At 44.4% G+C, this 24975-nt stretch overlaps 1 long non-coding RNA gene across 1 annotated transcript; it reads right to left on the reverse strand.

Annotated features, from left to right (window-relative positions):
- Window positions 1–6884: 6884 nt before the first annotated feature.
- LOC138752516 (uncharacterized) lies at window positions 6885–24305 on the reverse strand. Its single transcript, XR_011350717.1, has 3 exons — window positions 24226–24305; window positions 11046–11178; window positions 6885–8057 (listed from the first exon to the last, which is right to left on the reverse strand). It is a non-coding gene; the product is annotated as an uncharacterized lncRNA (long non-coding RNA).
- Window positions 24306–24975: the final 670 nt, after the last annotated feature.

Consider the following 24975-nt stretch of genomic DNA (forward strand, 5'->3'; position numbering starts at 1 on the left):
AGTTTTCTTCTCCGTCCCTTTTTACTCCTCTTTCCTTCCTTCTGTGGCTGGTGGTGGGTCCAATGGTCCCTTTATTCTTGAAGCATGTGTCCACCCCTTTTCCTCGTTCGGACTGCTGTTTCTGTGGTCAACAGTACTAGATATGGTCCGTTCCACCGGGGCTGAAGCTTTTCTTCTTTCCACGATTTGATCAGGACCCAGTCACCAGCATTCACAGAGTGGATAGGGAAATCCAGAGGAGGGCTCTGTGCCAGCAGACCCTTAGCTTTTAAATCTGCAAGAGAACGAGAGACTGTCAGTAAATAGTTCCTTAAAAGCACATCATTACTTTCGACTGGAGGTATTCCTTCTACCTGCCCCAAATATGGGAGTCCAAATAACATCTCGTAAGGGGATATTCTAATGTCTTGTCGTGGGGCTGTCTGAATTCTGAGAATAGCTATCAGTAAGTTCCCCTTCTGATGTCCTGGTACATGTACTATGGCAATTCTTTCTGGTTTAATTAATGCTTCTAAAGTCTTTTCAATTAGTTGCTCATGAGCCAATTCTTTTCCTCTTGCAGTTATCAAATCTTTCCAAATTTTCCTAAATGTGTGTACCACTTCAAACGCATATTTCAAATCTGTATATATGGTATCTTCCTGCCCTTCTAACAGTTCCAGGGCTCTCATTAGGGCATACAACTTGCAGTACTGAGTAGACCAGCTGCCCGTCAGACGCCCAGTTTCCACTTCGGTTCCAGTAACTCCATCAACGATAGCATATCCACTGTATCTCTTCCCATCTATACAGCTTGACGATCCATCTATGAACCACCAAAAGTGTTTTTGAGGAACTATTTACTGGCAGCCTCTCCTTCTGAGAGGGGCTCCTCTTCTAAGTCATCTCGACTTTTCATATGCAGCTCGACCACCTCGCTACAGTCGTGCCCTGAGTCCTCTGGTTTTTTATCTTCTCTTGACGAATACAGGAACTGTGAAGGGTTCAGACTTTTATTGTTTCATTCGTACTGGCTGGAACCCTTTCTTTAGGGTTATTTTGAGTGGGGTTATTTGCAGTCCTCCCCTGTTTCCCTCTCCAGCCCAGACACAGTCCCCAATGTCCTGGATATCCTTTTCCCTCAACGGGTACAATTTCACCATTTTACGTCCTTCCACTGGAGTGGTACCACCTTCTAGTCTAATTTGCAGATCTTGTCCCATCAGATTCACCCCAGCTTGAGGAACCAAAATCAGATCTTCAATTGCCTCCCTGTCTTGATACTTCACACAGACCCATTTGATCAGAGGGGTCTTCATGACTCTCCCCCCCAACTCCTGATACCTTTAATTGTGGTCTAGTGAATCTAACTCCCCAATTCCTTTGTATCCGACCCAACCCTTTTACAGGTCTGTTTCTCTTTTTCTCATGTTTTTCCTGCCTGTCCGAGGTCTTCTGTCCTGCCTCCTCCAGCTCCGGAGCACAGGCCTATACCCTTACACTGGACTCTCTCACCTGTTGGTGTTCTTTGGGAGGGATATCACCAGCATCCTGGTGATTCTCCCCTCCCCTCTGACTGTCATACGGCGGGGGCAGGTGCTTCAAAGGATCCCAGGGAGGTACGTCTTCCTCCTCATTTTTTCACAGCAACCTTAAACAATTCAGTTACTCGGATCCAACACGATGCATAATCTGACTCCTCCGGGTCTGGAGGGCTTCTTTCATTTACGAATAAATTTAATTTCTGACACATCCAATCTTCATCTGACCCCAGTCAGGGCCACCAAACCGAAGACCCCAGAAATGGAGTCTGAGGCCATTTGTAATAACAAAACTTTATCATAATTTCCTTAGTCTTTCCCTGGGTTCTTCCCTGTCCCCAGTTTCCTAACATCTGCCCTAACAGACTATTGGGCAGAATGCCAATTCTCTCGGGTACTCTTATCACCCATATCCCTGTCAGATCATTCACTCCTGACAGAATCCCGGTGGCCCATGTACTAAATAGTCAATTTTTCTTACCTGGGTCTTGTGCACGAGAGTTGCCCCGACCGAACCTCTCCTCCTACTGGAGTCCCTTCTTCTGTTCCACTCCCTCTACTGGAGCTTCCCTTGGTCCTGTTCTCAAGAGTCTCCTGTCCAGATATCACTTGCTCAAACCACTGACGGCAAGCGAGGAAATCGGAGACCACTGGAATCAGTGGGGTGCACCTTCTCGTTCTTCAATAGCCAGACGCCAAGTGGTGGGAATTGAGGATCCCGGACGAGTCCCCAAGCTTGTGAAATATAAAGTGCTCACAATCACTACTCTGGAGACAAAATCTTGGAGAACAGGTTCAGCTTTATTTCAAGTCTGAAGATTTGGGTGTCCCTGGTCTGGAGACAGACTGGAGGTTCAGAATCATCACTCCTTTGTACAGTCCTGCGCTCAACATCACCCCACCTTCATTTACCTTCTTCCAATCAGAATCCCAAAACATTACAACATTCTCCTTCTCCCTTCCATCAATCCAGGTATCACTCACTTCCTCCCTCTTCATACATCGCATGTTATGTTAATTAGTTCATTCCTTCCTTAGGGGCATCTAAGTTAATATTCATGTCTCTATTAAGCAAGTGCAGAACGAGCTATAGACTACTTTAGGTCACTGTACCAGCCTGAATGAGATCTTTGCATCCTTGGGGCTCAAGTTAAGAAGGGGCCCACTAGCTAGTACTGTCAACTCTCAAGCTCTAATCTACATACTTTACATTCCATCACTTTTCACAGAATGGTGCGAGTTTAATCAGTTTCAATCATTTTTCACAAGGGTGATTGGGGCCCTTTATGGTTTGAGAGGTAGTGACCAGGGTGATAGGGGCCCTTTAGGATGTTTAAGAGGTAGTGACCAGGGTGATAGGGGCCCTTTAATGATGTTTGACAGGTATTGACCAGGGTGATAGAAGCCCTTTAGAATGTTTAAGAGGTAGTGACCAGGGAGATAGGGGCCCTTTATAATGTTTGAGGCAGCATCTCACATCGATGTCCACACTGGATGGGATTTTTGTGTCTATGAATGCATGGATCTTGCCATCCAGGATTCTGCAGCCTTCTGCATTCCTGGGCACTCGAGTTTCCATGCCAGGCCATGTTGAACACCGTTGGAATACTGTCCACAGGGCACCTGTGACAAGATGCCAAACCTCCTCAGACTTCTTGGAAAGTAAAGGCATTACTATGCTTTCTTCATGGGTGCTTTGATATCCTGGCTCGAGGAGAGTTCCTTCAATATGTGAACTCCTAGGAACTTCAAGATACTCACCCTCTTTACCATTATTCTGTCAATAAAGATGGGTGCTTGATACCTGTTGTGTGTGGAGTAAATGTGGCCTGTCTGGAATTGTGTATTGTGGGTGGTCATGTATTCTCCCTGTCTGAAACTTATTCAGAAGTCACATCACCTGTCAATCAAGGTCAGAGTCCAGCCACCCATTAGTGCACACCTTACCATTGGCCAATTTAAATCATCAAGTGTTATTAGCTAGAAGCACAGATTAGCACTCTATATAATGCCAATGCACAGCACATCCTTTCTCTCTATCTCATGGTCCAAGCTTTAGACACCGATCCATGCCAGGTCGCTACTGTGGACATCGTTGGAAGGGTCACGGGTAAGGTGTGCGCTACTCTGAAGCTGAGCCGTAGTATTGTGAGAGATCAATACTTGCAGAGAGCTGCATCCCCATTGGTACAGGGAACTGGGTGTGTTTAAGAGTCCCTATTTGTAGTGTGTGTACTCAAATGTGTGAGCATGTCGAGTTCAGGTTCACTATTGTTGGATTCCAACCTAGGTCTGATGTGATTGCCGATATCGTTGTTTAAGTGAAATAGTAATCGAGTACCGTTTAACGTTCTCCCGGTGTTAATTAAAGTTACATGTGATTGTAACACTTGTGGCCAGACTTGTCTCTCTGCGAATCCACCGAACCTCATACTCTCCCCAACACAACAGCGTTCCCTTCCTAAAATCAGCAATTCTTTGGCTTGGCTTCGCGGACGAAGATTTATGGAGAGGGTAAAAGTCCACGTCAGCTCCAGGCTCGTTTGTGGCTGACAAGTCCGATGCGGGACAGGCAGACACGGTTGCAGCGGCTGCAGGGGAAAATTGGTTGGTTGGGGTTGGGTGTTGGGTTTTTCCTACTTTGCCTTTTGTCAGTGAGGTGGGCTCTGCGGTCTTCTTCAAAGGAGGTTGCTGCCCGCCAAACTGTGAGGCGCCAAGATGCACGGTTTGAGGCGATATCAGCCCACTGGCGGTGGTCAATGTGGCAGGCACCAAGAGATTTCTTTAGGCAGTCCTTGTACCTCTTCTTTGGTGCACCTCTGTCACGGTGGCCAGTGGAGAGCTCGCCATATAACACGATCTTGGGAAGGCGATGGTCCTCCATTCTGGAGACATGACCCACCCAGCGCAGCTGGATCTTCAGCAGCGTGGACTCGATGCTGTCGACCTCTGCCATCTCGAGTACTTCGACGTTAGGGATGAAAGCGCTCCAATGGATGTTGAGGATGGAGCGGAGACAACGCTGGTGGAAGCGTTCTAGGAGCCGTAGGTGATGCCGGTAGAGGACCCATGATTCGGAGCCGAACAGGAGTGTGGGTATGACAACGGCTCTGTATACGCTTATCTTTGTGAGGTTTTTCAGTTGGTTGTTTTTCCAGACTCTTTTGTGTAGTCTTCCAAAGGCGCTATTTGCCTTGGCGAGTCTGTTGTCTATCTCATTGTCGATCCTTGCATCTGATGAAATGGTGCAGCCGAGATAGGTAAACTGGTTGACCGTTTTGAGTTTTGTGTGCCCGATGGAGATGTGGGGGGGCTGGTAGTCATGGTGGGGAGCTGGCTGATGGAGGACCTCAGTTTTCTTCAGGCTGACTTCCAGGCCAAACATTTTGGCAGTTTCCGCAAAGCAGGACGTCAAGCGCTGAAGAGCTGGCTCTGAATGGGCAACTAAAGCGGCATCGTCTGCAAAGAGTAGTTCACGGACAAGTTTCTCTTGTGTCTTGGTGTGAGCTTGCAGGCGCCTCAGATTGAAGAGACTGCCATCCGTGCGGTACCGGATGTAAACAGCGTCTTCATTGTTGGGGTCTTTCATGGCTTGGTTCAGCATCATGCTGAAGAAGATTGAAAAGAGGGTTGGTGCGAGAACACAGCCTTGCTTCACGCCATTGTTAATGGAGAAGGGTTCAGAGAGCTCATTGCTGTATCTGACCCGACCTTGTTGGTTTTCGTGCAGTTGGATAATCATGTTGAGGAACTTTGGGGGACATCCGATGCGCTCTAGTATTTGCCAAAGCCCTTTCCTGCTCACGGTGTCGAAGGCTTTGGTGAGGTCAACAAAGGTGATGTAGAGTCCTTTGTTTTGTTCTCTGCACTTTTCTTGGAGCTGTCTGAGGGCAAAGATTGTTGCTTGGCACCACTCAGCCAGAGTTTCGATTTCCATTCTATATTCTGAATCATCATTGCGTGCTATTCAGGCAACAGTGGTGGTGTTACCAGCGAATCTACAGATTGCATTGATGCCAAACTAGGCCTTGCAATTGTGAGTGTCAAGGGAATAGAGCAGGGGTTCATGTGTTGATGGCTAGCGAGGAGGAGGTGATGTGGCCGACTTGCACTGATTCTATGTGAGATGACATTTTCTCTCTCTATATGCCTTACAGGCAGTGAGTTCCAGACACCCTCCACAACTTGAGTATTTCATTTCTCAACGGCCTTTGAATTATTCTCCCAATGAACTTAAGTTCATTCTTCCTGGTTGGTTACCTCAGTGTTCAGCAGTGAAGTTGCCTTTTGGTTCTTCTGTTCACGAGTTTCACTGGGAAGGCCAGACTCCTCCGTAATTGGCCTTCAGAATATGAGAATATGGCAGTGAGTTTCCTTTGTGCACCACTGGGACTCTCTAGTGAAGAAAAGCCTAGGGTGTGGCTTGGAAAAGATTTGGACCCTGTGATATGAAGGAGAGTGATAATCAGAATTTATTGTCATGAATATGTCACAAAATTTGTTGTTTTGCGGCATCTTCACAGGGCAAACCTTTATATAACCACCTTACAAAATAAACAAAAAATGCACGAGAAAGAAAAAGACAAATTAAGGCAGTGTCTGTGCTTCATTGCTCATTCAGAAATCAGATGGCAGAGGGGAAGAAGCTGTCCTTGTATCACTCAGCACTCGTCTTCAGGCTAATGTACGTGTAGAGTGAAGAGGGTGGGGGTCGTTAAGGATAGAGGCTGCTTTTTTTAAGACACTGCTTCTTGTTCACGTCCTTGATGGAGTGGAGGCTGGTGCCCGTGATGTTGCAGGCCGAGTCGACAACCCTCTGGAGTTCATTCTTGTCCTGAGCGCTGGCACCCCCGTACCAGGCAGTGATGCGACCAGCCAGAATGCTCTCCACGGCGCACCTTGAAGAAAGGCTCAGGCCTGAACTGTTGGCCGGATATCGTTACCTCCTATGGATGCTGAATGACCTCCAGCATTTCTGTGGGTTTTTTTTCCACAGGAAAGTTTACTCTACTAGCGTGTGATGTAAAAAAAAACTTGTTTCACTTTTAATAGGGTAGCTTCCAACATTCCGGAAAGTCCACCCATCTGGCTACACCAAAACCCCTAGCTGCTGCTCTTTGATAATATGACAATGAGATTATTGTGACCTAAATTCTCCAATGGTTGAACAGGAGTCTGTGTAGTGACAGAGGATGTTGAAGTGCTGCAGGCAAATCCACGGACACACACGTGTCTCTGAAGGGCCTCTCTCCTGCTTCTCTTTCTCTTCCTGTCAGGCAATGTTAGGGACACCTCTTTGTGTGCCATTAATACAGGAAAAAGTTGACAAATATTGTGTATTATTACATGACAAAGTAATCCTGAATGTACAAGTACACTAAAATTTATTTTAAAAAACTTCAACCACGGTGCCTGGGCCTAAGATGGTGGTGCCTGTGTTCGGCATCACCTCTGAAGGGTGCATGCTCCAGGGAAGCAGAGGACTGGTGCAGGGCACCATAAAACGGGGAGACCCCCCGCCTGTTTGAGGAGAAGCAGGGGAGTCAAACCCTGGGATGGTGACCACGGATGAGTGAGAGGATCTGTGGGTTGCTGCCAACTGGCTCGAGGCGAGGAACCCACGCAGGCTGCCCGTGGACCACTGGCGACTGCAGCTAAAGGACTCACACCAGGCTGCAGATTGTTGGAGACTGACTCAAAACTAGCTGAAGGGGTACTGGAACCAGATTCGAGAGGGCGCTGAGGGCTTCCTGATCGGGTCGGAGGTCTGGATCTGGAGCTCGGGCTGCTGATGCTTTGGGCTGAAGTCTTTGTGGCTGCAGAGGCTGTGGGAGCGCAGGAGGCGAGACCATGGACAGTTGGGAGTGGGGTGGGGGGTGGGGGGGGGAAACTCTTTTGTTTCCCTTTTTCTGACTGTAAAGGGCGGCCAGTAACTTTTGCTGAAGGCGAATCTGTTTGCCTTACAGCAGATTAAAACAAATTTCATGTAATATTACACTTGTTTTATTACATGACAATCTGGAATCTTGAACCAACATTCTTCCTTGCTGCAGCCAAACAGGTGTTTTTTTTAAAAAAAATCTATAATAGTAAAGGTAATTGAAATGAAAAGGACAAGAAGTTTCTGCAGGGATCTATGCAGGAAAACCAGCAGGCTGGGAGCCCTGAGCGAGCAATTAGAGGCAGCGAGAGCTGCCTTTCTCAGACGATGTGAACGTGTCAACCTTCCAATACCAACAGGGTTGAAAAATTTAGTCTCCACCAGGCCCCAGCACCGGGCATTGGCAAATGCAGCAGCGACAGCGAGCCCACCTCAGCCTCCCGCTGAAAACACACAGCCTCTTCATTATGTCTCCAGCAGCAGGAAGCTTCTTGTGTGTGCTCTCTTACACATGACCTCCAACACACGCACAGATAAGGTACAGAGAGTACGGTTTTTTTTTGTGTGTGTTTAGTTTTACATTGGCAGGCGCTGAGAAATTCAGTGTTCCAGCTGTAAAGTGTTGAGCTGAGGATTTTGGATTCACTTGCTGTGAGCTGAAGGGAAAACAAGGAAACAAGGGAATAAAATAAGAAAGCGTACTCGTGCATGCGTGCACGCACATACACACACACTCACACAGACACACACTCACACATATACACACACAAGCAGATATATGCATTCTCTTACACACACATAAACATATATACACACTCACACATATACACACACACAGATATACACGTTCTCTTACACCCACCCACACACACAAACCCCCACACACATTTACGCATTCTCTCTCACTCTCACACACACACACACACACACACACACACACACACACACACACACACACACACACACACACACACACACACACACACACACACACACACACACACACGTACATACTGAGCTGTTCTGTTAAAGTCTAAGGAGGTTGGACAGTGCCTTCTGTGCCAGTGTTACCAAGGCTGAGAAAATCTACTGCAAACGTCACCTCCAAATGATGGGAGAAATGACCATTGACACCTGCTCTGGACCCTGACTCTGCCTGCAGTCACACACTTGGCCCACAGACTGGACCCCATCTCTGGTTTTACATTTTGTTTACACTCTGGACCCGATGTCCCCACCTGCCAGCCCCAAATCTCCCGTCCCCCGACGGTCCCCTCTCCCATCCACTCCCAGGTGAGTACTCCGATCTGCCAGATGCTAAACCATCACATTTCAGTGCAACTGTATGTCTTATACTCTGTTCAATGGGCTTGGTTATATAGAACATAAAGCACTGCAGCATGTTACAGGCCATTCAGCCCTCAGTTGCTGTGCAGACATTCCTGTATATAGTCTTACCAAAAAAAAACTAAACCCTTCCTACCTCATTACCCTCTTTCTTCCATCTCCGTGCCTGTCACTTAAATGCCCCTAATGTTCCAGCCTCCACCACCAACCCTGGCAAGGCATTCAAGGCACCCACTACTCTCTGTGTTAAAAAAAACTTGCCCCTAATGTCTCCCTAAACTTCCATCCCTTCACTTTGTACTCATGTCCTCTGGTGTTTGCTGATCCTGCCCTGGGAAACAGGTGCTGGCCGTTCATCCTATCTAAGACTCAGAATCTTGCAGACCTCTATGAATTCACCTGGCCAGATGAGCTAGTGTTGTGAGACTTCCATCTTTCTGGTTAATGCATGTTGCACCTTCAACCGATATTAACAGTGCTCGAGCAACCCCCTTGGCCAATGGTATTGTTTGCAGGTTAAAGTTTTGACCCCCTCCGGAGAGATCCAGCTCTAATTTCTGCATTGATATCTACGAAATTTCAGCAATTGCTCAGCTAAAGGAAGTGGAAGGCGGTCCTCCTGTCTGATAACCACAGGTCACCCTTGGGCAAGGGGTGGGACCTGTTTAGCCTCCCAATCAGGGTCATGCAAAGCCATGGATTACAGATGGTTTGTACAAGCAGTTTCTGCAAATTGGAATTTATGGTGGTAAAACTAAAAATGTATTGCTTCCATTCAGGTCGGCTGATTGACAGCCAGCCTGGTGTTGTCTTGTCCCTGTGCTCTTCTGCAGGTATAGAGGTTGCCCCCTGCAGTAGGCCAGTGGTGTACCACCACACATGTTTCCATGAGATCTCCCTCATTCTCCTAAATTCTAACAAGCTGTCAAACACTCCTCATATGAAAACCTTTTTATTCCCAGAGCTTCCGAGTGAAACTCATTTGATCCCTGGCCAACACCAGCACATCTTTTCTTAAATGAAGTCCCAAAACTGTTCACACTCCTACAAGTGAGGTCTCACCAGTGTTTTTATAAAACCTCAACATCGCATCCCTGCTCTTATATTCTATTCCTCTTGAAATGAATGCAAGTATTGCACCTGCCTTCTTCACCATCGTCTCAACCTGATGATCAATGGCCAGGGTGACCCATCCACTGCAACTGAAGAAGACAACGGGAAACCATGCCAGTATTTTTCCCCGTACAATCACGACGATGGTCTCAGCTCAAAGATGGAGCCTTCACCGAAGGAGAGCAGGGGAGGTGACAACTGCGCTTCGCAGGGCCAGAGATGGTGATGGATGGAGTGACATGATGGCCCACGCTGAATGGCAAGGCACCTACATGAATGATCTATGAAATATTTGTACCTAGTGAGTGCCAAAACCCCTTATTCCCACTTTGTTCTCCTCATTGGAACCTCTTAAAGCCTCTGCGGCTAAATTCTCTGCCTTCGGACTAGTAAAACAACAGTTCCGAACACTGCATGATATTCAGATAGGTCCTTGCAGATTCAGATAGGTCCTTGCAGATTCCTAATCCTTCCTTAGACCATGTAAGGGAATACCATGAAGATGGAGATGGAATCCAGAGAATAACACAGGCAGCTGGATGAAGCCAGCAAGTAAGACAGCATCCATGGAAGGAAACGGTTTGGGTTGAAACCCAGCTTCAGAGGGTAAAGCTTGGCACAGAATGACATTACAGTAGTGTGACATGTTACTATGTGGGGCTGCCTCCTGGAAGGAAATCTCAGATTTCCAGAGGTTTCTTTGCGACTGTGAAGTGTTGCAGGAAGAGGCTGGGCCAATAATCATCAATAACGTGTCATTAAAATCCAATGTTGTACCCCAGGAACCAGTTCCATGGGCAGCTTACTTTGTACATTTCACATCTGCTGTGCAAGTCAACCTATCTTTGAATTTGTCTCTGCTGCATTTGTCCCCGAGATGAGGCTTTCCACTCTAGAATATCTGAAATGTCCTTCTGAAAGGTACTTTCTTCTTTGCTATGGCTCCCCTGGTCATCCTCCCAGCCTTTACTGTCTGCACATCATCCTTTGCCATTTCCATAAGCTGCAACGGGATCCCACCACCGGCCCACATCCTTCCCATACCTCACCCGTGGCCAGAGATCATATTGGCATCTCTGCAAGGGCCCCTGCAGTTTCTTTCCGAGCCTCCCATGATGGTCAAGGACACATTCATCAGGTCCTGGGAATTTATCCACCTTTATACACGTTAACACAAACCTCACCTCCTCTTCTCTGAAATGGATATAATTCAAGATACCGCTCTTTCTTTCCCTGAATGCATTGCTTCCATGATCTTCTCCAAGTTAAAAGCAGATGAGCATTATTTATTTAGGACCTCAGCCATCTCTTCTGACTCTACAAATAGAAAATAGACAAACACAGTGATACTTGATATTTTCTTCCTTTTTACTCTTAAATCTATTACGATGCTCCTTTCCCGTATCTGCCTAAGTAAAATCAAACTCTCTTTTTACTCTACTGATTTAAGACCTGTAGAGCGCGTCAAAAGAACCAAAGATTTGTTGATCAAAACCAAGGCTTTTATTAACTAAAAGACTGGAGTATATCACAGATAGGTCGACCAATCCAGAATGACCTGGTCTGGCTAGGAGCAATCCTTTAAGACCTGCCAGTAGGTGTGGCTACGCTCTCAGCCAATCACAGTCATGCTACACTACAATCTGTACATATACACATTGGTGATAGAAGCTGTACTATCACAAGACCATAATACATCAGTGTAGAAACAGGCTATTCAGCCCATCGACTCTGCGCTGCCATTTAATCGCGAGCTGACCCATTTTCCCACTGGCTGCCATTCTCCCATAACCTTTTGATGCTCTGGCTAATCAATTTCTCTCTTAAATGCACCCTTTGACCTGGCCTCCACAACCGCCCGTGGCAACAAGTTCCCTCTGGCTGAAGAAATTCCTTTGTATTTCTGTTCGAAGTGGTCACCCTTCAATACTGAAGTTGTGCCCTCTTGTCTTGGACTCTCCCATCGTGGGAAATTACCTTTATACTCTGCCCAGGCCCTTGAAATGTTGTGGTGTGCTATCGAACAGAAGCAAACACACAAAACATAAAGTCTGTTCAACAGGCTCTATTCGACATAAACTTCCATACAGCTAGCTGTGAGGAATGCTGTTGTGAGCTCTGAGAGCGTCTTCGAAGAGACGGTTCTGGTTTATATCCCCGAGGGTCATTGACAGCCAACTGGGTGGGACTTGGTCCATTCAGGTCGGCTGATTGACAGCCGGCCTGGTGTTGTCTTGTCCCTGTGCTCTTCTGCAGGTACAGAGGTTGCCCCCTGCAGTAGGCCAGTGGTGTACCACCACACATGTTTCCATGAGATCCCCCTCATTCTCCTAAATTCCAACAAGCTGTCAAACACTCCTCATATGAAAACCCTTTTATTCCCAGAGCTTCCGAGTGAAACTCATTTGATCCCTGGCCAACACCAGCACATCTTTTCTTAAATGAAGACCCAAAACTGTTCACACTCCTCTAAGTGAGATCTCACCAGCATTTTATAAAACCTCAACATCGCATCCCTGCTCTTATATTCTATTCCTCTTGAAATGAATGCAAGTATTGCACCTGCCTTCTTCACCATTGTCTCAACCTGCAAGTTTACCCTCAGACTATCCTGCACAAGGGCTCCTAGGTCCCTTTGCAGCTGTGTATTTTCAATTTAGTCCCCATTTAAAAAATAATCCACTCTGTTTATTTTTTTCTACCGAAGTGCAGGACCGTACACTCTCTGACATTATATTTCATTTGCCGCTTCTCTGTCTACTGCAGCCTCCCTGTTACCTCATCACTACCTGCTCCTTCACCTACCTTCATATCATCTGCAAACTTGGCCATTCGTTCCATAATCCAAATAATTAAAGACAACATAAAAAGAATCGGCCCCAACACTGACCCCTGTGGAACACTACTAGCAACTGGCAGCCAATCAGAATATGATCCCTGTATTCAGATTCCCTGCTTCCTGCCAATCAGCCAATGGTCTACCCATGGTAGTCTGTTTCCTGTTAGACCATGGGCTCTTACTTTGTTAAGTAACCTCATGTATGGCACCTTGTCAAAGACCTCCTGAAACTCCAAATACTCTACACCTACTTCAGTGATTCTCAACCTTTTTCTTTCCACTCACATCCCACTTTAAGTAATCCCTATGCCATCGGTGCTCTGTGATGAGTAAGGGATTGCTTAAGGTGGGATGTGAGTGGGAAGGGAAGGTTGAGAATCACTGCTCTAGACCCAATTGTTAATGAACTATTTTGCTTGAGAAAAATTGTCATAGGCCCATTTCCTTTGGAGTTCTGAATCCATGCACATAATGAGGCAATTAGGAATGATTAAAACAGTTGTTTTCAAACATACCACCTTAAGCAATCCCTTACTCAATCAGCTTTTCATCCTGGGCGACGCCATCGCTGTTTCACACAACTGGGTAATTACTTTGCAGAACATCTGCACTCAGTCCACGGGACCTCCATCTCATATGAACATTTCCAAAGAGGTGCCAAAGCTGGAATCTTAAGCAAACAACGGGAAGCCAGAGGATATCTGTTGGTCAGGCAACAGCACAGAGTCAGCATCTGGTTCGAATCCAGCACCGTCTTGAAGGAATTTATACATGCTCCCCAGGTCTGTGTGGGTTTCCTCTGGGGGCTCCAGTTTCCTCTCACCTTTCAAAACGTATAGGGGTTGCAAGTCAATTGGGTCTAGTTGGGCGGAACCGGCTCATGGGACGAGGGGGTTCTTACCGTGCTGTATATCTAAGTTTAAAATTCACATTTAAAAACTTATATCCATAGATATATCACTATTGTGAAGTCAGCATTTGGATTGGGGCCATTTTTCAAGACGAAAGCGGGAAGGGGCGATAGCAGACATAAAAGAGAACGGGACATGAAAGGGCTCAGAGGGGACAGATGAAGGTGGGGAGGTGGGAGGATTTGATTGTCCAGATTCTTTAATAATTTCCCATGTCTCTACTGCCCCTTGCTATAAAATGCTTCACTAACAGTCAGTGCTCGTGTTCCTGATCATCTGATCTGTCTGAACCGATCTCCATCTGCTCTTTTGCTTACTCCTTCCCTCAGTTCCACAGTAAAACCTCCACCCTTTTGGCCTGTTCTGACCCGAGACATTGACTAGATTCTCTTTTCATTCAGGCTGCTTGGCTGGCTGAGCTCTACCAGCATTTCTCCCATTGGTTTGGATTCCAGCCTCTCCTGCTTTATTTTTTTCTCTCTCTGTTATTGGAGACTTTCCCCCTTGTGCTTTGCCTTCCCATCTGGCTTCTTGGTGTAAATTGTGAACTGCCCTGCTTGCGGCAACATTTCACTGCAAAGCTGAAAACACTGATTTATTACAACTTTCTTTTCCTTTCTGGTTCTTTAATGCTAAAACCTTGTTCTCAATCCCTTAAACAGGGGTGTGCAAAATTTTAGTTTTTAATTTAGATATATAGCATGGCAACAGATCATTTCAGCCGATGAGTCTGTGCCACCCTCGTGGGCCGAAATGGCCTGTTACCGTGCTGTGTGACTAAATTAAAAATTAAAAATTAAGAAGTTGGCCTCCCCTTTCTGGAGCAAATATTTTTACCTCATTGCTATTTTGAAAATCCAAGTAACTTGCATGACCTGAACATTGTTCACCCTGGTAATATAAACCTCAAAAAAACTTGCAGCCATGCCGATTATCATTTCCCTTTCAGAAGAATCGTCTTGACTCTGTGAAATTATATTGTGCATTTTATGTGTTCAGTGAACGTATCCTGAATAACAGATTCCAGCAATTTCTATCAACAAATGTAATTGCTGCACAAATCTTGTTTGAGCATTTACAACATTTCCTGCACCTATTTTGCTTTGTATTCTGGTCATTAGTTGCCATAATTTCTGGCCTTCCTTAATAGCAGTGAGAGCAGCTTTTATCCCTTTATTTTCTGGAACAATGTAGAATTCTGGAGAAGCCAAGGAGACGATCCATGATCTTGGGGGTGGAGCAGAATCAGAATCAGAATTTATTGTCATGAACATGTCAAGTGTTTTGTGGCAGCATCATGGGGGAAACCTTCATATTATAACCATCTTACAACTAATATATTAAAGAAATTAAAATAGTAGTGCATGAAAAATAAGGCAGTGTCTTTGATTTATTAAATCTGATGGTGGTGGGGAAGACGCTGTCCTTGTGCCGCTGAGTGCTCGTCTTTTGGCTCCTGTACCTTTTCCCTGATGGTAGCAGAGTGATGAGGGCATGGCCTGGGTGGTGGGGATCTTTGAGGATAGAGGCTGCTCTTTTTAAGACATCGCCTCATGTCGATGTCTGGTACCTATGATGTTGCAGGCCGAGTTAACAACCCTCTGGAGTTTATTCTTGTTGGTCTCTCCATACCAGACAGTGATGCAACCAGCCAGAATGCTCTCCATGGTATACCTGTAGAAGTTTTTTGAGAGTCTTCAGTGACCTACCGAATCTCCTCAAGCACCTTGCAGAGTATAGCCACTGGCGAGCCTTCTTCGCGATTACATCAACATGGAGGCTTCAGGACAGATCCTTGGAGCAGTGAGGAGCTTTGAGGCTGAAGAACCCACAGGATATGGGCTGTTGGTGATTTGAGACGTGGGCTGCTGGCAACTGCAGTCAAATGGCTGTGAACTCCAGGGGACTGGCTCGAGACTGGCTGAAGGGGTACCACATATCGGAACCGGGACGCAAGAGGCTGATGGTGACTTCCTGGTCAAGTCAGAGGTGTGTGCAACTGGGTCTCGAGTTGCTGATGGTTGGGACCGAAGGTTGTGTGGCTGTGGAGGCTGCAGGAGTGCTGGAGGTGAAGCCATGGGCCGAAGGGGACACACTTTTGCTTCTCTTTCTCTGGCTGAAAGGGGCACTGGGCAATTTCTGCTGAAAGCATATCTTTGTCTACCTTACGGTCGACTAAAGAAAATTACATGTAATATCACATTTTCTGTTTAATTACAAGGCAATAAAATAATCTTGAATCTAAGGCATCCAGTAGCCCCAGCAGATAATTCTTTTAGACTTTGGATCAGGATCTACCAGGTCCAGAAGACATCAGTTGTTATCCCTCTAATTTCCCCACCATTTTCTTCATTAGATGCAATGACTTCAGGTTCTTTGGCACTTTTGGACCCTTGGTTTCCTTCCAATTCTGTCTATTATAGTGGAAAACAGATAGAAGATCTACTTACTAGAAATGAGGAGTCATTAAATCCATGTTTTATACCATGAGCAAGTTGGGAAATGCATTGCTGTTAAATTCTGCAACTCTGTAAGCAATCGAGACTAGTTTTGGTCGACAACTTGGTCAGCTGTGGATTACTCAATGGCATTGCTTCACTTTTATTTGCATTGATCTAGTACCCTGATATTTCTCCATATTCCTTCAATTTTTTATGTATTTCTTTTATTGATATTTCTGGTTCTGTTAAGTATACTATGATGCTATCTGCAAATACTCCTCCTTTATTTTTATCCCTTTTATTTTATTTTCAGTTCTTATCAGTTCTGCCAATGGTTCTATTGCTAAAGTGAACAGTGAGGGAGATAGTGGACATCCCTGCCAAGTTGACCTACTTAATTTAAATTGGTTCAATACATATCCATTTACTGTCACCTTCGCCAATGGTCCCTTATATAACGCTTTAATCCAATTAATATATTTTTCTGGTAGATTGAACCTCTGTAATACTTTGAATAAATAATTCCATTCTACCTTGTTAAAGGCTTTTTCTGCGTTTAAAGCAACAGCCACTGTTGGCATCTTATTTCCTTGAACTCTATGAATTAAATTAATACATTTACAGACATTATCCGCTGTTCGTCTTTTCTTAATAAATCCAGTTTGATCTTGTTTTACTATTTTTGGTACACAGTCGGCCAATCTGTTTGATAATAATTTTACTATTATCTTATAATCTGAATTAAGTAGAGATATTGGTCTATATGATGCTGGTTTTAGTGGATCCTTCCCAGTCTTTGGTATTACTGTAATTTCTGCTGTCTAACATGAATGTGGCAAGTTTTGTGTTTCTTCTATCTGGTTCATTACTTCCAGAATTCTATTGGATTCCATCCTCTCCTGGTGTTTTATTGTTCGGCAGCATTTTTAATATATCCTGTACTCCCTCTATTTCAAATGGTTTTATCAGTTTGTTTTGTTCCTCTTCTTTTAATTTCAGCAGTTCAATTTTAGTTAAAAACTCTTCCATTTTATCATCTTTCCCCTCGTTCTCAGTTTGGTATAATTGTTCATAAAATTCCTTAAAGTTTATTAATCTCCATTGGATTATATGTAATTTGTTTGTCATTTTTCCTTGATGCCAATACAATTCTTTTAGCTTGTTCTGTTTTAAGTTCCCAGGCTAATATTTTGTGTGTTTTTTCTCCTAGCTCATAATATTTTTGCTTTATTTTCATTATGTTCTTCTCCACCTTGTACGTTTGTAATGTTTCTTATTTTTTTTTGTCTGCCAATTCTCTTCTTTTTGTTATATCATCCCTCGTTTCTAGTTCCTTTTCTGTACTTACTATCTCCCTTTCCAACTGTTCTATTTCCCGATTGTAGTCCTTTTTCATCTTAGTTACATAACTTATTATCTGCCCTCTAACGAAGGCTTTCATTGTATCCCATAATATAAATTTGTCTTTCACTGATTCTGTATTTGTTTCAAAGTACATTTTAACTTGGCATTCAATAAATTCTCTAAATTCCTGTCTTTTATCTTTTATAGTTTAACCTCCATCTATATGTTCTTGGTGCGATGTCCCCCAGTTCTATTGCTAATAACAGGGGTGAATGATCAGATTGTAATCTAGCTTTATACTCAGTTTTTCTAACTCTCCCTTGAATATGGGCCGACAACAAAAACATATCAATCCTTGAGTATGTTTTATGCCTACTTGAATAATATGAATATTTCCTTCTCCCTTGGGTGCTGCCTCCTCCATATATCCATAAGTTTCATTTCCTGCATTGATTTAACCATAAATGTGGCCATTTTATTATTTCTGCTAGTTTTTTGTCCAGTTCATCCAACATTAGATCCAAATTAAGGTTAAAGTCCCCTCCTATCAATATATTCCCCTGCTTATCTACAATCTTCAAAAAAATATCTTGCATAAACTTTTGATCTTCTTCATTAGGTGCATATATAATGATCAAATTCTAGAATTCTGAATATATCTGACACCTTATCTTTATATACCTCCCTGCTGGATCTATTATTTCCTCCTCTATTTTGATTGGTATATTTTTATTGACTAATATAGCTACACTTCTGGCTTTTGAATTATATGATGCTGCTGTTACATGCCCTACCCAGTGTCTTTTTAATATGTTATGTTCCACGTCAGTTAGATGCACAAATGCTATGTCTATTTTTTCTTTTTTCAAGAAATTTAATAGCCTTTTTCATTTAATTTGGTTATGTATTCCATTAATATTTATAGTCATATAGTTAAACATGGCCATCTCATATTCTGTTTACACCTCATTTCCGCTTCCTCACCACCACCTTTTTCCCATTTTCATCCTTCAGTTTTCACTTTTTGAACTCAATGTATGACAACACTTTTAAAACATAAAATACTTCAACAACTCCCACATCTAAAATTCCCTTAACCCCAAATGTCCCCCCCCTCTCTGAGTTGCCCCTTGTCCCTTGCCGGGCAACAACAACTCCCCTCTCCATTTGAATTGCGAACCACCTCGCAAGCATCAACTGATTTCGCAGTGAGGGTTATTCTCTCCCATCCAACCTCCCCAGAAAACACTTTTATCTTCACATATAACAAAGCTCACCTTTTTTTCCCCTTACTTCCTTTCTTCCCTTCTCTTTCCCTTCTTTAGTTCTTACTTATACATTATTTTTACATCTTTATATATATTTTGTCATAGTTCTTTGTTCTTGTTACATCATCTCTCCTTCTGTCCTGCAGGCATTCTGCAAATTCTCATGCTTCCTCTGGATCCGAGAACAGTCTGTTTAGCTCCTCCGGGATAAATATTTTAAGCACAGCTGGATATCTTTACATAAATTTATAAACTTTATTCCATAGGATTGATTTTGCTGTATTAAACTCCTTCCTCTTCTTTAAAAGTTCAAAACTTATGTCTGGGTAAAAAATTATTTTTTGACCCTTGTATTCCAATGGTTTATTGTCTTCTCTAATTTTATTCCTTGCCCTCTCCAGTATATTTTCTCTTGTCGTATATCTCAGAAATTTTACTAAAACGGATCTTGGTTTTTGCTGTGTTTGTGGTTTCGGGGCTAGTGTTCTGTGTGCCTTTTCTATTGCCATTCCTTCCTGTATTTATGACATTCCCAGGAGTTTTGGGATCCATTCTTTTATAAATTCTTTCATATTTGTGCCTTCTTCATCTTCTTTTAGGCCCACAATCTTTATGTTGTTTCACCTACTATAGTTTTCCATTATATCCATTTTCTGAGCTAACAACTCTTGTGACTCTAGCTTTGTCACTTTCTTCCAATTTTCTTCTTAAATCATTCACTTCCATTTCTACAGCCGTTTCTCGTTCTTCCACATTTTCTAATCTTTTCCCTATTTCTGTCATGACCAGCTCTAATCTACTCACTTTTTCTTCTGTACTTTTCATTTCACTGAATTCTAATGACAACCATTCTTTTAATGCTCTCATTTGTTCTTGAAATTTTTAAAAATCTATATACTGTCCATCTATTTTACCTTCTATTTCTCTGTGCAGAACTTGGTCTTCTTCTTCCTCTTCTTCTGTGTCTGCAACTGGGTTTGTGTCTTCTACTTCTCTTCCTTGTATCTGTGTCTCTTCTGACTTTCTTGTTGAATTGCTTGTCTCACTTTGCTGGGCTTTTTCTTGCTTGGCTTCTTGCTGTTGATCCTCTTCTTCTGGGCTTGTCATCTGTTGGGCCTCCAGTTGCTGTTCTTCTTTCCTATCACTCCCTTTCCTGTTGCTTTCCTCTTCTTCCAGCTGAAAGTCCTGGTGTCGGGCATTCCTCAGCTGGTCGCACTGTGTTCGCTCGCTCCTCAGCTGGGTCCCCTTCCCGTCGATGTTCTCTTTTTCCTTAGTGAGCTAAAGTCGCGCGCTTTTGTTTGGATCAGAGAGCCATTTTTGCGTCCAGCGGTTGGGTGGTTGTGACTCTACGGGGTTATCACCAACCTTGGGGAATGGGCTCTTTTCTCCACGATGGCTCCCTGTTTCTTCATGCAGGTAAGGCCTTCTCCTTTCTCTTCTGGTGTTTTTTCTTCTTTTTTCCCATTGTTTTTACTTTTTCCTTCTTGGGTGCCATTTTCTTTCTTTTCTCCTCAAATTTATTTTCTATTTGTTATGTTTTGTGTTTCTTGAACTTTGTATTTTCTTCACCTTATTTCTTTTCTGGAGAGGGCTGGTATTCTCCTGCCAGCCACTACTCCATCACGTGACTCACCCTGCAAGAATACAACCTAAAGATGTATCCTTCCAATATTCCTCGCATATTCCTCGCATCTCATTTGCTTTCTATACATGTTCAGGAATATTATATAGTACATCAATCATTTGAATGGGGGAATTTCTGTAAATTTCGCCTTTATGTACGATCATTTGTGTGCTCCGGTGTTATTGGGTCTGGACTTCCTGTGTCACCTTAAAAATGTGACCTTGGAGTATTCTGGTCCCTTCTCTCCTATAATGGTTCAGAATGGAAGGCCCCTAAAATCAGAACCCATATGCAGCCTCTCCACATTGAATATAGACCCCTCCCCTCTCTTCCTGAATCTGTCCGCAGACTGCAAGCCCATTGCTACCAAGAGCAGGAGATGCAGCATAGCAGACCGAGATTTCATAAAGTCTGAGACACAGTGTCTGCTTGACAAAGGTATCATCGAACCTAGCACCAGCCTGTGGAGAGCACAAGTGATAATGGTAAAAGGGGAAAACAAATCCAGGCTAGTAATTGACTATAGCCAAACTATTAACACACTCCTGGACGCTTACCCCCTCCCTCGAATTTCAGACATGATGAACGATATCGTGCAGTATCGGGTCTATTCAACCATCGACCTGAAAGCTACCTATCGCCAGCTGCCAATCTGTTCTGAGGACCGTCCTTATAGGGCACTTTAGGCTAACGGTCGTCTCTATCAATTTTGGAGTATCCCTTTCGATATCACTAATGGAGTTTCTATCTTCCAGAGGCAGATGGACAGAATGGTGGATGAGTCTGGGTTGAAGGTTACCTTCCCCTACCTCAATAACATCACCATCTGTGGCCACACCTTGGAAGACCATGTCTCCAACCTCCAGAGATTTCTCCACGCGGCAAAAGCCCTGAAGCTCACTTATAACTCTGAAAATTGCGTGTTTAGGATTAAACGTCTGGCTATCCTTGGCTATGTGGTGGAGGACGGCATCATTGGCCTTGATCCCGATAGGATGCGCCCCATTCCTGGGACCAAAAAGGCTTTGAGGAGATGCCTGGGGATTTTCTCATATTACACCCAGTGGATTCCTCAATACGCTGATAAGTTTCTCCCTCTCTTAAAAGCCACCAATTTTCTAGTCTTGGTTGAAGCCCAAATGGCTTTTAAGTATCTCCAGAACCACATTACAAAAGCCGCCATGCACATCATGGATGAGAATGTACCTTTCCAAGAGGAAAACAACACTTCTGGATATAGCATTGGCTGCTAATCTCAACCAGACGGGAAAGCTGATTGCGTTTTCTTCTCAGACATTCTAAGGCCACGAGCTCTGGAACCCATCTGTAGAAAAGGAGGCACAAGCCATTGTAGAAAACGTAAGGCATTGGATACATTACCTGGCTGGTAGGAAATTGACACTCCTCACTGACCAGCACTCAGTCGCATTCATGTTTAATTATGTCAAGAAGGGCAAAATCAAATATGACAAAATTGCTAGGTGGAGGATCGAGCTTTCCACCTACAATTATAACATTGCCTATCAGCCAGGAGGCCTTAATGACCCTCCAGCTGCCTTATCCCGAGGAAGCTGTGCCTCTGCACACACCGGCCAACTGTGGTCTCTACATTGACGAGTACTCCCGCTTCCTGTTTGCCATTCCATGTTCAGACACGTCCACTTCATCAGTCATGAAGGCCCTAGACTCAGGTATCCCGGCGATATTCATAGTGACCGGGGCTCATCCTTTATGAGTGATGAGCTACGTCAGTACCTGCTGGCGAGGGGCATCGCATCCAGCAGGTCTACTAGCTACAACCCCCAGGGAAACAGACAGGTTGAAAAGGAGAATACCATGGTCTGGAAGGCTGTCAAACTGGCCCTGAAGTCAAAAGGTCTTCCAGACTCACGCTGGCAGGAAATCCTCCCTATGGCGCTCCACTTCATCCAGTTGCAACTATGTACCGCAACCAAAGCTACTCCTCACGAGCTCCTATTCAACTTCGAAATAAGTTTGGCATCGGGAACAACACTCCCATCCTGGTTCACTTCTCCTGGTCCAGTCCTTCTCAGGAAGCACGTGAGGAGAAGCAAGACCAACCCCCTGGTGGGAAGGGTGAAACTGATCCACGCCAATCCCACGTACGCCAATGTGGGATACCCGGATGGCAGGGAGGACATCGTCTCCATCAGGGTCCTGGCACCCAGTGGAAGTGCCCTGCGAGCCATGGAGCTCATTCTTGCCGCACCCAGTCAGGGATTCAGGGGATCTTGTTCAGAAGGAAAGTGCACCCTCCCTCCACCATTGTGCCGGAGACCCTACCCGCCTCTCTCCTCCCTCACAAGGGGATCAGGAGACCCAAGGAATCCAACCCCCCCCCCCACAGTGCTAAGGAACTCCACCAGGTTCTCGAGACCCCTGGACTGCTTAAATCTCTTAATTTATAAATTATTGTATATTTTTCAACCTTTTTTTCTGAACCCATGCTCTCTGGCTTCATTCACAGACCCTAAATTCTACGGGAAGGGATGAATGCAGTGAACTGGGATTCACTGGTAGTGGGTTGTGCTGATGGCTGGCCCCGCCCCCAGCTGCTCACATCTAACCCTGGTTCCTCGCCTCAACTCAGAACCCTTCCAAAGACCACTGTGAGATCCTATCCTCAGCTATGCTAATAAAAGCATTTTATTAGCTTCAGTTGTGAGAGCTTTTATTCGCGCTACACATAGACACAGAGAAAAAGTGTCTTTTTCTTCCTCTTGCACTATTTTTGTTTTGTAAGGTGGTTTATACGCTGTCAATGTTTGGTCTGAGAAGCTGCCACCAAACAACAAATTCCATGAGATGTTCATGACAGTAAATTCTGATTCTGATTTTGATCTTGGAGTTGGGTCCGATGTCAGATTAAGTTCATGTTTAAACTTTTTTACATTTGGAATTTTTAGTCATTCAGCTATAAAACTGAGAGTTCTGAGGTACCCCAGGAAGGTGCACCCAAGGGAAAGTTAACAAATTACATAAAAATAGCTTTTAAAATGCCACATCCAAAAGGTGATAGATGAATTTAAAACCCCAGCAGGATAAAGTACGCTGGCTGATATTGTAAAGGCATCTAATCCTCTTCATTTATATTCCTAGTGGGAAGCCCAGTGTTTGAGAATTCTGCACATACTTAAAAACAGCAATACTAAAAACATTTGTAAAAGTGGCAGACTCCTCTCTACCCCCCCTCCCCCCCCCCCCTCCCATTGACATGATCTACCAGGATCACTGTCTGAAGAGGTCATGCAAAATGATTGAGGATCCTATTTGACCCTGCATCTTTCAGCTGCTCCCGTCAGTAAAGAGATCCAGGAGCATCAGAGCCAGCCCCACCAGGCTGAGGAACAGCTTCCTCCCACGGGTAGTACGAATGCCGAACGACCAAAGGAACTACTCACACTAACCGTCCGAGACTCTCATATTTATGAAACAATATTTATTTGTATATATGAATACTTTCACACGTATTGTTTGACTATATGTGTGTTAAGTCTTGTTGTGCGTTGCACCGAGAACCGAAAACGCTGTTTCTTTGGGTTGTACTTGTACACTCAGATGACAATAATCTTGACTACAAATAGCATTAGAGGTGTGTTGCTTAATCCATACGAACATGAATCAAGGATAAAGCATTGTAGATAGACCCAATATCGAGATTGCACAGTTACCTGCCCTATGTTATTCTACCACATTCCCATCAAATCCCCTGACATTCTACAACTCACACACACCCAAGGGACAAATTACAGTGGCCAATTCAACACACCTTTGGCACATGGGAAGAAATTAGATGCCCGGAGGAAAACTCACACAGTCTAGAAAACTGGAGAGGATCAGTGGAGCTGCAACACGACAACACGCAAAATACCTGCAACTACAGCCTTGAATTTCATGACTCAGTTGCTACCCTCACCTCAATCTCTAGGAGGTCCATTTCCAACCTTCTGCTTGTATGAACAGTAACTCACATTCCCCTTCTCCCTTGCACCACCTGTTTCCTTCTACAACTGCCCTGGCATGTCCACCTTTTATACCATATCTACAGATATCAAACTGCTTAACCACATCACTCATCTTCAATGTCGATGCCCTCCTTTTCATAACACTGACTCTTTCACCATCACTGGTCCCCTCATTTCACCTCTCTTGACCAAAGGTCAGAGAGTCATTGGAACTGTTGGCTTAATCATTCACTGCCTGATCTGGTCTGACCACATGGAGTACCACTCTATCTGCCCACGACTGTTTGCTCACTATTATAGGAAAACAGATATTTGAAAAGAATGATTTCCTTTTCTCCTTCATGAAGAGAGCACCTCAGTGCCTCTACTTCCTCAGGAGTTTGCGGAGGTTTCATTTGACACCAGAAACCCTGGCAAATTTCTACAGAGGTGTGGTGGAAACTACGGTGACCAGCTGTATCACAGTCTGGTGTGGGGACACCAATATCCCTGAGTGTAAAGCCCTGAAAAAGGTAATAGACACAGGCAAGGATATCACAGGAAAAAGCCTCCCCACCATTGAGAACATCGACAGGGAACATTGCTGACGGAGAGCAGCAGACATCATCAAGAATGCTTCATATTGTCAGCAATTGTACATTCTGATACAAAACCAAACTCTGGGAGTAGGGGGGAGGGGGGGGGGAAGAGTTAGTCATCTG

Source organism: Narcine bancroftii, chromosome 2, assembly GCF_036971445.1.
Source record: "Narcine bancroftii isolate sNarBan1 chromosome 2, sNarBan1.hap1, whole genome shotgun sequence".
Classification (NCBI taxonomy): domain Eukaryota; kingdom Metazoa; phylum Chordata; class Chondrichthyes; order Torpediniformes; family Narcinidae; genus Narcine; species Narcine bancroftii.